Here is a 13,140-nt window from a genome sequence, read left to right as displayed (position 1 = left end):
TCCAAGTCCACCCATCTAAGTGTCTTTCCCCGTTAGTACATGTCACACCACCCATCCAGGTGCTAAAGCCAAATTACTACAAGTCTTTTCTCTTTATTTTTAAATCATGTCAGATTGAGGGAAAGGTGTAAGACTAGAACAAACAGCTCTCGTTCACCTTAACCAGATTCCCCCACTGGAAACATTTTACTACATGTATGTGCTGTGCTGTCTTGTCCTGGTGTTTCTGAGTGTACATGTTACCATTCTTCTAACTCACTGGCAGTGCATTGCAGACGTGATGCCCCACGACCCCCTGATAATTCAGTGTGTGTTTCCTTACAAGAAGGACGCCGTCATTCATAGGGTGGCACTGCCATCCACATAAGGACGCTACCATTGGCACAATATTATCATCCCAGGCTGCAGTGAGTTTCCCAGATTACACCAACCGTGTCTTTTGTAGTCTTGATACACGCCAGGCTCATGTGTTACAATTACATCAAGCATCTTCCTAGTTTTCTTTGAATCGGAATTGATGCTCCATCCCATCTCCTCTTTCATGATCTTGGCATTTTGAAGAGTACAGACCAGCTGCTGTGTGGAAAGTCACTGTGGGTTTGTCTGATGTTCCTCAGGATTAGTGCAAGGTCAGGGGAGGGGGCAGAAAACATTAATCACCTGTCTGCCATGTCTCCACTGTCACCCTCCCTAATGCCATTTAGTAAGTAATTCCCATCTAGTAAATCTTTGTGGAAATACAGTTTGCAACTTTGTCTACATTTATTATCTGGTATTTTGAGGTAACACTTGCCTTTTTCCCTTATTAATTATTATTATTTATATCTATATGGTTCATGGATTCTACGTTACACAATGAGTGACAACCTACTGTTGTCCTTACCCATTTTAATACTCCACTTGCCCCAGATTTCACCATTGAGAGTCTCCTTGAACTGCTGTTGGGTGAATCTTGGTGGATGCACCATTGCTTTTGGTGATGGCCAATATTCACTCCCTCTCTAGTCACCATCCCTTTCCAGGTACCATATCCATTCTCCCCTGAGTGACTGAGGAGGATAAACCCCGCTTCCGCACCAGGGGTGTGTCCTGACTTGGCTCATGCTATCCTGTCGCCCGTGTCCTTGGAACCGAGGGATGGATTCCAAATAGGTACCTGGCCTACTCCAGTCAGTGCGAACAGAGATGTCTAATGGGGCTTCGGGAAAAGAAGCCTCCATTCTCCTCACTGGGAGCAGGTAAAACATAGAATCAACAAACACTCTCTTTCTGTCTGGATGACACAGTATAAAATGACAAGTGTGGACCTGATGAGGCCATTGCTGCTGCCCAGATGGAAGCTAGCCTGAGATCAATCTCACTATACAGAGGTGGGAGGAATGTAGACAATAGCAGAGATAACAGGGCTGAAGCCTGGTGACACTACTCATTTCTGGATCATCCTGTGCCTGAAGCCAGCTATGGACTGCATAAGGATTTCATCCAATAAACTGCATTATTCATTTCAGCCTGAAGGACCAAAGATTTCTATTGCTTCCCAAGCAAAACAATCCTAAATATTAAACTTCCCAAAGCAGCAACAGAAGCAAAGAATGCATTTCAGCTCCTTAGGGCCAAGAGCCCTCTTAACTACAAGCCTGTTGTTCTCCCCCGCTGGTCTGAGAGCTTCTGGGGTATATTCACTGTGTCCCCGGCTCCTAGAGGCGTGTGTATCTCTAGTGAGGGCATCATAAGCATCTCATGTATATGTGGAAAACCTGCAAACGTTGTCTTGTCCACCCGCTACATCCTCAGCTTCTAGAACAGAGTGTGGGACATGCAATAAACATTCACTGAGTGAGTGCATAAGTCACCCAAGCCTGTCTCCGAGCCCCTCCCCTCCAATCCCCCAAAGGAACAGAAGCTGTGGCCAAAAACTTGCAAGACATTTTATTCTCCTGCCAGGGGACGACACGGCAAGGAGCTAGCTGAGAGAAACTGGAGGGTCCGTCCTGGATTTAGGAAGGCAGGAGCTGGCGGTGCTTGCTGGAGACTCTGGGCTTCTCCCCAGGGTGCAGTAAGGTCCCAGCTCCTGGGACACCTGGAGTGGGGAGGAGAAACAGCTGTGACAGGTGTGGGGTCCCTGCAAAAGTGCACTAGAGCCACCTGCCCCTGCTGATCACACCCAGAGTTACATCCTGGAACCCAGTCAGGAGCCTGAGGGGGTTTGGGGTTCTGGAGATGGAAATCAAAGGCTCCAATGACAGGAAGTGGTAGGGACCTCGCATTACAAGGTGACCCCAGATCTGCCAGCATCAAGTCCCAAAGCCTCAGTCAAGGCAAGACTGGCTGCCAGAGCCACTCAGGAGCCCTTCCCTGCCCCCGATCCCGCCGCCCTGGCCTGATCTGTGGGCACAGCCTGGGCAGCCCTGGAGGGAGAGGCTGCAGAGCCCTCCGTGCCAGCGGGGTTCCTGAGCCCAGCTCTCGGGCCCCGGGTGTCCTGGGCCAGGTGGTGCCTGGTTCCTGTTCCCAGGAACCGCTGCTGGGCTGGGGACAGGAGTCAGTTAGGGCTCTGTCGTCTATGCATAGCCCAGTCTGAGGCCACTTCCTTGGTGGTAACCTCCTTACGCATAATCATCTCACTCAAGCCTTACTCAAAGAAGAAATCAGGATTATTATCGCCTTCACAGGTAGGGATGCTCAAGTTCACAGGCGTGAAGCTCCTTGCTCAAGTGCATGCTGACCAGAGATGGAGCCCTGATGTCACCCAGGGTTGCCTGGGAGAAAACCCCAATCCCTTGGGGCACCTGGCTGACTCAGTGAGTCACCTGGGCCTCTGGCTCTAGGGTTGTGAGTTGAAACCGCACGATGGATGGAGAGATTAATTAATGTTTTTACTAAAAATTTTAAAAGCCCTGATTCTTCATGAGTATTTCGCAACCATTCTTGTTACAGCCCACCTGCCCAGCTTCTCCAGACTTCCACACAGTGGGGGGAGGAACGTGTCACAACAAAGGCGCTAAGAGGGACATGTATGAGTTGCTTATGAACTTGTCTATGACAGATGTATTTCCATGTTTTTACACCATGTTGCATATAATTGGGGATGAGATCTGGACCCTCCAGGAAGGGGTCCCTGCTGTTACCTCTGTACTCACCTACTTGAGGTCTGCACAACCTGAAGGTCACACAGATATCCCTGGAGGGATTACTATTCAGGAAAAACTTGGCAACACTCCACAAAACTCTGGTGAGGATATCTTTGCAGATTTTTTCCACCGCTGGAATCGTTGAGCACACCGCTGTTGTAGTCTTCTCAATGGCTCCCTGAAGCAGCAACAGCACCATGCCAGGAGACAAGAATTAGCTGTGCTCTACCCCAACCACCCCCACAGATCCCAGCAGCTCCTGGCCCTGGGACCCTCTGACAGTGGGCATGCTGGGAGGAGGACCTGGTGCCAGGTGACCATGGAAGCAGAGGCTGGAGAGACCTGGATCGGCCCTCATGCCCAGTCCCAAGGCCCTGATCCGGGCCTGGCCAGGAGGGGCTCAGGAGACAAGGACAGTTGGCTCTGTCCTGTGTCAGTCCCTGGTGCATCATCACCCCAGGCACAAGGTCTTGTATGTGGAGCACAGTGCCCCCTGCTGCTCCCCCACAATCAGGTTCTTCCTACAGAGCCTCCTGGGTCCCAGGGCTGGCAGGGCTCAGGTTCAGGTGGGTGGGGAAGGTGAGGGGAGAGAGAGTTTTGAGCCATGGCACCTTCCATTTTGTAGTATCGTCTACTGCCATCACAGGGGAGAAGGCTACAGCTGAGTGCCCTGGGCTGAGGGTGGGCCCTGCAGCACCCAGAAGCTGAGCAGGGTCAGGGTACAGAGGAGAAGGAGGGAGGGAGGGTGAAAGGAGGTTTCCTGGGAGGAACACATCCACTTGTTCAGCACTTGCTCAGGACCAGATGGGGAACTCAGCTCATCCCACCCCTCAGCTCCTTCCAAAGGATTAAGGAAGTGGTTGGGGGATTAATATCTATCCCATTGCACAGAGAAGGAAACTGAGACTCAGAAAGCATTAGCACTTGGCCCAGCCATGCAGCTAGAGGTGACAGATCTGGGGTTCATCAACCCTGACCCAGATGCCCTTGGATCCAGCCTCATAGGCTCTCCCGTGGGCACATGCAGTACGACCACAGGGGAAAGGTTCCGACCTCTCCTGGCTACAAGTTTTCTTTGACAATGAAAGAGAAAACATCCTTACCTGCTCCCAGAGCATCCCAATTTCAAATGGTTCTTTGTAGTCCCTCCCCAGACACAGGAGGGGACCTCAGATACCCTGTTGAGAAGGTCTGACCCAAACAGGGATCAGCTTCTCCTCTGGGCCCTGCCCCCAGCCCCTACTATGACCCTGGATGGACGTTCAGATGGTTCCGCAAATCTGAAGATCACCTGAATCTGGGACGGTCCCACGCAAGTCCTCAGCCAAGTCATTATCATTCGACAAATCTCACATTGGTTGAACTGCGGGTCGCCCTGTCAGAAAAAGAAGATCCTCAAAGTGCTCTCTCAGAAACCCCTAGAATCCGGAGCAGAGATTCAGAAAGGAGCCCTTGCATCCTCCTAGGCCAGCAGGATGACCAATGATCTTCCTGTCCTTTAGGGCCTAGGACCAGCGAGCTGACTGGCCCGAGCTCACCTTCCTGGTGGGCTTGGCGGAGTGACGCACCCAGAACCCCTCGCCCACACCCACTGCACCTTCTCCATTCCAACACCTTCCCCCCATTGTGTTCTCTGCTCAGACCCTAGAGGGGCCTCTCAGGGGAGGGCCCAGACAGACCAAGGTAGCCCCCCTGAGCCAGGCACAAGTGCACACAAGAGCAGCGTCTTCAGCCCACTGCTCTGTCCCCCCTCCCCACCGAAAGACATGTGCAGCTATGGCCTGGTGCTCCCTGGATGCAGAAAACGAGGAGGAGCTCGGGAGGTGAGCAGGGAGCCAGCAAAGAACCTGGGCAGCCTCCTGGGCCAGTCTCCTGAAGAACTGCTCTTCCTGACAAATGTCGGCCGTGGACAGGTCATCATGGTCCTCAGCGATCAGACCAGAATAGGTCAGACCTGGGGAAGAAACAGCATCAGCATCTGTCCACACGTGGAAGAGGAGGGGAAGTCAGAACTCCTGGCTGCTGGGGAGCCCAGGAGGTGGCCAGAGCCCCGGACAGGGGTGGGGCTTGGAGAGGGACCCAGGAGGCCTGTCCTCACACTGCCCTGGGGCTGCCTTAACCCAGGCTCTGTGAAAAGACATGCTTTTAAGATCTTTCTGGAAACGGGAAGAGAAGATAGTATCTCTCCAACATTACCATCTGTACAAACCTTTCTGTCTACCAGAGCCTCTATCTCTATTCTCTCTCTCCCTCTCTCAAAACACACAAACACACACAGACAAACACACACACACACAAACACGCGTGTAATTTTCAGTTGCACTAAAATGAAAAAAATCTCCTCCCTTCCCAAGCTTGTCTTTCTTTCCCTCTTGCCTTCCGCAAAGACTTCATATTAGGTGATCATTTCCAAATCACTCTCCAGAACTGTCCCTACCCTCAGCTAAAGAGGAGCTGCCAGGATCACATGGGGAATGTCCTTACCTGGGGTGGCCAGGAGCACTGAGGCGAGGAGCAGGAGGGCCCAGGAGGTCATGGCAAGGCAGCTGCTGAGACACCCTCACACCCCCTTTATGCAGGCGGGACACCTCGCATCTGACCTTGCCGGCTCCTGCTCCTCTTGTAGGCCACCTCCCCAGGTCCCTGGTTTACCACAAACACCACCAGTTTGTGGAGAAGTGGGGGGAGGAGAGGCTTCACACTATCTCTCTTCCCCTCCCCCCACACAGAGCTTTCCTAGCTGAGTGCAAGGTGGCTGGAGGGCACAGCTGCCATGATGCCCCCACCCTGCCCCAGATGTGGACATGGAAGAGACATCCTTGCACCTGAGAGCTCGGGGAGGCACCTAGGCCATGAGCATCCCATCCCCCACCCCATCCCCCACCCTCCAGGGGTCTGTGCAGGTGTCCCTCCCCCAGCCATCCCCATTTCCCTTCCCCCCCCCCAGCCATTTCAGCCCAGTAGCTCTAGCAGACTCCACCAGATTTAAAGACAGGTGCTCGGGGCAGATGCTGACAGCCCCTCCCAGCCCTGCCTTCTCGGGTGGGGGACACCCAGCATGAGCTCAAGGACTCCCTGTGTCCCCAGCCCCTCACCAGCCTGCTGGCCAGCATCGTGAAGGCAGGCTCTTCCCTCAGAGCCACCCTCAACCCCGCCTGTCAGGGCCCTGGGCCACAGGGAGACACAGCCCATGGGAAGGAGGTGAGTCTTGGCCAGGGGTCTAGGCCCAGCTCCCGGGCCCCTGACTCCCCATCTGTGCACCAACGTCCCGGCCCTTATCCGTAATAACCGTGGCGGCTGCCCACTTAACAGCCAGTATCAGATAAGTAAGAGACCATCGTTTAGGGTAAGTCGGTCCCAGACATTGCGCAGAACATCCTCCTGCTACAGCACGTGCCCTCCTTACCTGACACCCACATTCAACTGGACATCCCCTCATTTGTCTGGTGCCTTCAGTCACCTCCTTCATGCCTCAGACCAGGACACTGGGTGCAGATAGCAGGGGAAGTGACCTCTGCCACCAGGCTTGCGGGGGTACTGCGGGCACCAGAGCGCACCTCCCACCTCCTATTGGGTCTTTTCCCCCCAGCTGCTGAGATGGCACAGCCACCCAGGCAGGACCAGCTGACAGTGTCCCTTAACACCCCCAGCCCTGCATCCTCCTCAGTGTGTCTCTGAGGACTGCACCCCCTGCCACCTGCCTGCGAATCCCATCGTGGGCCTACAGCCTTGTTCTCTAAATCACTCTACTTTCCTGAGCCTATTCAGAGCCCTGCTCTCCACTCAGCTTCTGCTGAGAAGGAAAGAGGGTGGGGTCTCAAGTAAGCAGGCCTCTGACAATCTGGGAGCCCTATAGCAATGGTATCTGTTCTTGAAACTTCATTTCCTTTTCTATCAAATGGATATAGTGTCTCCTTTGCATAGGGCTCCCATGTGGCATGTCTTTGTACATGAAGAGCCCATTAGCTTGTGCTGTGCTAGCAGAGGGAAGCTGCTGGCTGGGATAGCCAAGGTGGCTTCTGTGACTGCTGCTCCTGTGGGAGGGTAACTTGGCTGTGCCAGGGTGAGTGGAGGGAGCAGGTTATGTGCTCAGGAGGAAATGCCAGGCTCAGCAAGTGCCACAGGCCTCCTCCCCATGGGACTCCTCAGCACCCTCAACATGGTAACATATCTTATCCTATTATAAGCTTCAGAAACACAAAAATGAACATTATGACCATTCTTTTGGGGAATATAACTCTTTTATTACGGATAATTGTATGCCAATAAATTAAAGAATTTACATTGAAATGGACACATCCCTAGAAGGATACAAACTACTGAAACAGAAGGAAAAGAATGCAAAATTCAAAAGGACCTATAATAAGAAAAGAGATGGAAGTTGTTGTTGTTGTTGTTTTTTGTTGTTGTTGTTGTTGTTTTTAAGATTTTATTTATTTAATTATTTATTTATTTATTTATTTATTTATTTATTTATTTATTTATTCATGAGAGACACACAGAGAGAGAGAGAGAGAGAGGTAGAGACACAGGCAAAAGGAGAAGCAGGCTCCATGCAGGGAGCCTGACGTGGGACTTGTACCCGGGTCTCCAGGATCATGCCCTGGGCTAAAGGTGGCACTAAACCGCTGAGCCACCAAGGCTGCCCAAGAGATGGATTTGTAATGAAAACTCTACCCACAAAGAAAAGCTCCAGGCCAGATATCTTCACAGATGAATTCTACCAAAAATTGTGCAAAGAATTAGTACCAGTTCTTCCCACACTCCTCCAAAAAGACATGCCCTATGTTAATACAAAAAAGAAAACTCAAAAACACAAAGACCAATATTTCCCAGGGTCCTGGATCCAGCCCCTCTTTGAACTCCACACTCAGGTGGGAGTCTGTTTGAAGAATCTCTCCCTCCCTCTCTGCCCCTTCCCAGCTTGTTTGCTCTTCAGTGCGCTCGAGCTCTCTCTCCCTCTCTCTCTCTCTCTCTCTCTCTCTCTCTCTCATGAATAAAGAAATAAATCTTTTAAAAATAAAGCATGGGCAGAAGATGTGCATAGACACTTTTCCAAGGAAGACATCCTTGGAAAGGATGAAAGAACACTCAACACCACTCCTATTCAGGGAGATACAAACCAAAACCACAAGGAGATATCACCTCACACCAGTCAGAATGGCTAAAATTAGCAACACAGGAACCCACAGGTGTTGGAGAGGATGCAGAGAAAGGGGAACCCTCTTGCAAACTAGGTGGGAATGAAAACTGGTGCAGTCACTCTGGAAAACACCATGGAGGTTCCTCAAAAGGTTAAAACTAGAACTTCCCTACAACCAGCAATTGCACTAGTAGGTGTTTACCCAAAGAACACGAAAACACAGATTGGAAGGGGTACATGCACCCCAATGTTCATAGCAGCATTATCAACAAATAGACAACCTATGGGAAGAGCCCAAATGTACATTGACAGATGAATGGGTAAAGAAGATGTGGTATAGGGGCACCTGGGTGGCTACTGGTGGAGTGACCCCTTTGGTTCAGATCCTGGTCCTGGAGTCCTGAGATCAAAAGTCCCATTAGGCTCCCTGCAGGGAGCCTGATTCTCCCTCTGCCTATGTCTCTGCCTCAGTCTGTGTGTCTCTCATGAACAAATGAAAAAAATCTACTAAACAAAAAAAAAAAAAAAAAAGGAAGATGTGATAGATACACACGATGGAATATTACTCAGTCATTAAAAGACTGAGTAATTCACAACCATGTGGATGGAGCTAGAGGGTATTATGCTAAGTGAAATAAGTCAGTCAGGGAAAGACAAATACCATATGATTTCAGTCATATGTGAGATTTAAGAAACAAACAAATGAACAAAGGCCGGAAGAAGGAAGATAAAAGAGAAATGGAAACAAACTAAAGGAAAAAAAAAAGACACAAAACATAGGAGACTATTAAATGCAGATATCTCTATTTACCTCTATTAAATAGAGATAAAAATGACAAGAGATAGAGGAAGGTGGGTGGGGGATGGGCTAGATGGGTGTTGTGTATTAAAGAGGGCACTTGTTGTGATGAGCACTGGGTATTAAATGTAAGTGATGAATCACGGAATTCTACTCCTGAAACCAGCATTGCACTGGTTCTGGTAACTATCTAGAGCGTAGATAAAAATTTGAGGGAAAGGGTATCATTCCCTTTCCACTCATAAGAACATCTAAACATGTGGACCACTTTGGAGAAACTTTGCCCTCCTGCTAACTGTCTTCTACAATACCATATGTAAGAAGGTGTTCACTAAAGGAATCGACATTCTTCAGCAACTGGTGCTGGGAAAACTGGAGAACCCATACTAAAGATTGAAAGGAGACCATTACCTTCCACCATACATGAAAAGTCAATAGAACTGGATTAAACATTTACATGGAAGACCATAAATTATAATATCATTAGACTAAAGCATTAGGGGAAGCCGCATGACATTGGACTTGGCAATGATTTCTTCGGTATGACTTCAAGAAATGCACCAAAATGCCCAAAACTTTCATCAAACGTAAGAATTTGAGGTTTCCAGTGACATAGTCAGAAGGGAAAGGCGATTTATGGAAGGGTAAAAATATTTACAAATCATTCCCTAATAATGGGTTAATACCCAGAACACACAAAGAACTGTTAAAACTCAACAACAAATTGCTCAAGTAAAAAGTGACAAAGGACTTTGAATAGACGCTCTGCCTAGATATACAAATGACTAACAAGCATATGAAAAGATGCTCCTCATCAATAATTGTTAGGGAAATGCAAGGCAAAACCACAATGAGGTAGCACAGCTTTCCCTGTAACCTGACTCTTATCAAAAAACAGAAAATTACAAGTGTTAGTGAAGATGTGGAGAAAGTGTGCACTGTTGTTGTAAAATCATGAAACCACTATGTAAAGCAATATGGGGGTTCCTCAAAATATTAAAGGTAAAACCACCACATGAGCCAGAAAACCCACTTAAGGTATTTATACAAAAGAATGAAAGCAGGGTCATGAAAAGGTATTTGCACGTCCATGTTCATAGTAGCACTATCCACAATAGCCAGGAGGTGAAAGCCCCAAATATTCATGGACAGAAGAATGGATAAATAAAGGTAATGTAAGTATGTATATGCTGTTAACCTTAAAAAGACAAAATCCTGTTGAATGTCAGAACATGGATATGCTTTGAGGGCATTAAGCTGAGTGAAATAATCCAGTTACAAATGGGCAAATAGTGTATGATTTCACTTATATGAGATGTCTAGGTAGTCAAATTAATGGAAACATCAAATAGAATGCTGGTTCCCAGACTTCGGGTCAAGGAAAAAGGAGAGTCACAGCTTAAAAACGAGTATGGAGTCTCAGCTCTGTGAATAAAACACCTAGATGTCTGTGTCACAAGAGTGAGAATATATTCAACACTGCTGAGTGGACATTTAAAAATCGTTAAATTGTAAATTTGAGTTAGATGGGCTCACAACTCAGCTACCCGAGCACTTTACCTTGATGTAAGCAACAGACCTTTCTGTGCAACACGAGTGTCTATCCATACTTCCTATCTCATCTCACAAAACACAATAAAGACATGTATTCATCCAATAACACTTAATTAAATTGATAATTTTTTCTTCTTGTACAAACAGAGGGGATGTAGGGTGCTAGACATCTTCATGTGATATTACTAGTATTTGGTAGATTGCCAGTTGCTTGAGGGAAGTGTCTTCCTTCAGGTGTTCCCTATCCTGACACCAGGATGTAACAACACAGAGCTGGGACTCTGTCCAGAGGTCTGGAGGAAGCTACCGGAAGGTGAGGAGATGTGGTTTGTAGTTTGGAAAGAGCCCGGGGCTGCCCTGTACAGAAGGGACCTAGGAGCATAGGCAGAAGGACGTCTGAAGACGCCCAAGGGGATGGTTGCAGAGCTTGGCCAGGGCTAAGCTGGTTTGCACTAGGATGAGGCTACTCCAAATTCACAGGAGGGGGGGGGGGTCATTATTCGCCGCAGCTGGGGTCAGGGAACTAGGAAGTGGCCAGGAGGGAGGGATGTCACATGACGCCAGCTGGAAGCCTGGGTTGCCCAGGTGGGTCACAGAGGAAATGTTAGAGAACTGAGAAGGGCCTGGGGGAGAGAGGGTACCCCAGAGGAGTCTGTATTAGGACTCAAGTGCACGCATGCTCCTCCTGACAGGTGACCAGAGCTGGCTTGCGCCCTGCCCTTTACTAGCTGTTACCCCTAAGACTGAGGCCACCTTCTTCAGCTGTCACCTTTAGAAGTCCCTGCTAACCCTCCATCGTGCCCTGGACCCTTCCTCTCCCTCCCCAAGGCCTCCCCTGTGGCTGTTCCTCGGGTCTCTCCTACACTGTGGGTCTCGGACCTCTCCCGGGACCATTGTCATCCACGTGGACACACACCTTACACACAGACCCCACCTCTACTCTCACATGGCCTGCAGCTCTGCCCCACTTGGCTCCAACTCTTGACACGAACCCCCTCCTAAGGACATCCCCACCTGCTGACATCACACCCTTCAATCCCAGTGCACACGGCTGTTGTGCACTGAAACCATCTGACTAAGGTCCCCAAGGCCCAAAAGCACCCACATCCAGGGACCGAATTTCCTCTGTCTTCTTCTTTCTTACTATCCCAGGGTCCCTGGACAAGCTCAGCCATTCCCTAAAGCTTGAAACATTTGTTTCTCTTGACTCCTTAGCCCCAAGTCTGGTTTCCCCTGCGCCACTGGCTGCCTCTCCACAATCTCCTTGGTGCTTTGCTCCTCCTCCACCACCACCAGCCGCCACAGGTTGACTAGCCCCTCCTGTCCTCAGACAGGAATGTTCTCCTTCTGCACTGTCTCCCTGCCCTTCACACCCAGTTCAAGGACTTCAAATTGGGCTTTGCCAAGATACCACTCCCCATCCACCGACCTGCATATGGAATAGACACAGTCTTAGGGTCAAAGCAGAACCCTTCCTCATTCTCTCCAAGTCCACCCATCTAAGTGTCTTTCCCCGTTCGTACATGTCACACCACCCATCCAGGTGCTAAGGCCAAATTACCATAAGTCTTTTCTCTTTATTTTTGAATCATGTCAGATTTAGGGAAAGCTTGTAAGACTAGATCAAACAGCTCTCGTTCACCTTAACCAGATTCCCCCACTGGTAACATTTTATTACATGTATGTGCTGTGCTGTCTTGTCCTGGTGTTTCTGAGTGTACATGTTACCATTCTTCTAACTCACTGGCAGTGCATTGCAGACGTGATGCCCCACGACCCCCTAATACTTTCGTAAGTAAGGGAGCATGTGTTTCCTTACCCGAAGGACGCTGTCATTCTTAAGGTGGCACTGCCATACACATCAGGACACTGCCATTGGCACAACATTATCATCTCAGGCTGAAGAGAGAGTCCCAGATTACACCAACCATGTCCCTTGCAGTCTGGATACACACCAGCCTCATCTGTTACAATCACACCCAGTATCTGCTTAGTTTCCTTCTATCTGGAACAGATCCTTCATCTCTTCTTGTCTTTCATAATCTTGCATTTTGAAGAGTACCGACCAGCTCCTGTGCTGAAAGTCAATTTGCATTTCTCCGATGTTCCTCAGGATTTGTGTATTTGGGTCAGGAGGAGTAAAAAACACTCACCACCTATCTGCCAGGTCTCTCTACTGTCATCTTAACTAATCACATATTTTAGTAATTAATTCCAGCGTGGTATTTGTGGGAATATAGATTGCAATTGTGTCTACATTCATATTTGGCAATGCACAGTAATATAACACCTTCCCCTTTCCCTTATTTTCTTTTTAAAGTTTTATTTATTTATTCACAAGACACACAGAGAAAGAGGCAGATACATAGGCAGAGGGAGAAGCAGGCTCCATGCAGGGAGCCCGATGCCGGACTCGATCCCGGACTCCAGGATCATGCCCTGGACCAAAGGCAGATGCTCAACCGCTGAGCCACCCAGGTAACCCCCTTTCCCTTATTGATTTATTTATCTCTACA

General features: G+C 49.1%; 1 long non-coding RNA gene across 1 annotated transcript; it reads right to left on the bottom strand.

The window, feature by feature from the left end:
* Positions 1–1,942: 1,942 nt before the first annotated feature.
* Positions 1,943–5,088, bottom strand: LOC140599840 (uncharacterized). The gene is made up of 4 exons (XR_012002823.1): positions 4,976–5,088; positions 4,420–4,503; positions 3,138–3,306; positions 1,943–2,080 (listed from the first exon to the last, which is right to left on the bottom strand). It is a non-coding gene; the product is annotated as an uncharacterized lncRNA (long non-coding RNA).
* Between the last annotated feature and the right edge of the window lie 8,052 nt (positions 5,089–13,140).

The sequence above is a fragment of the Vulpes vulpes genome, chromosome 8, assembly GCF_048418805.1.
Source record: "Vulpes vulpes isolate BD-2025 chromosome 8, VulVul3, whole genome shotgun sequence".
Lineage (NCBI taxonomy): Eukaryota > Metazoa > Chordata > Mammalia > Carnivora > Canidae > Vulpes > Vulpes vulpes.
The sequence above is the reverse complement of the archived record's forward strand: the minus strand, read 5'-3'. Positions and strand labels throughout refer to the sequence as shown.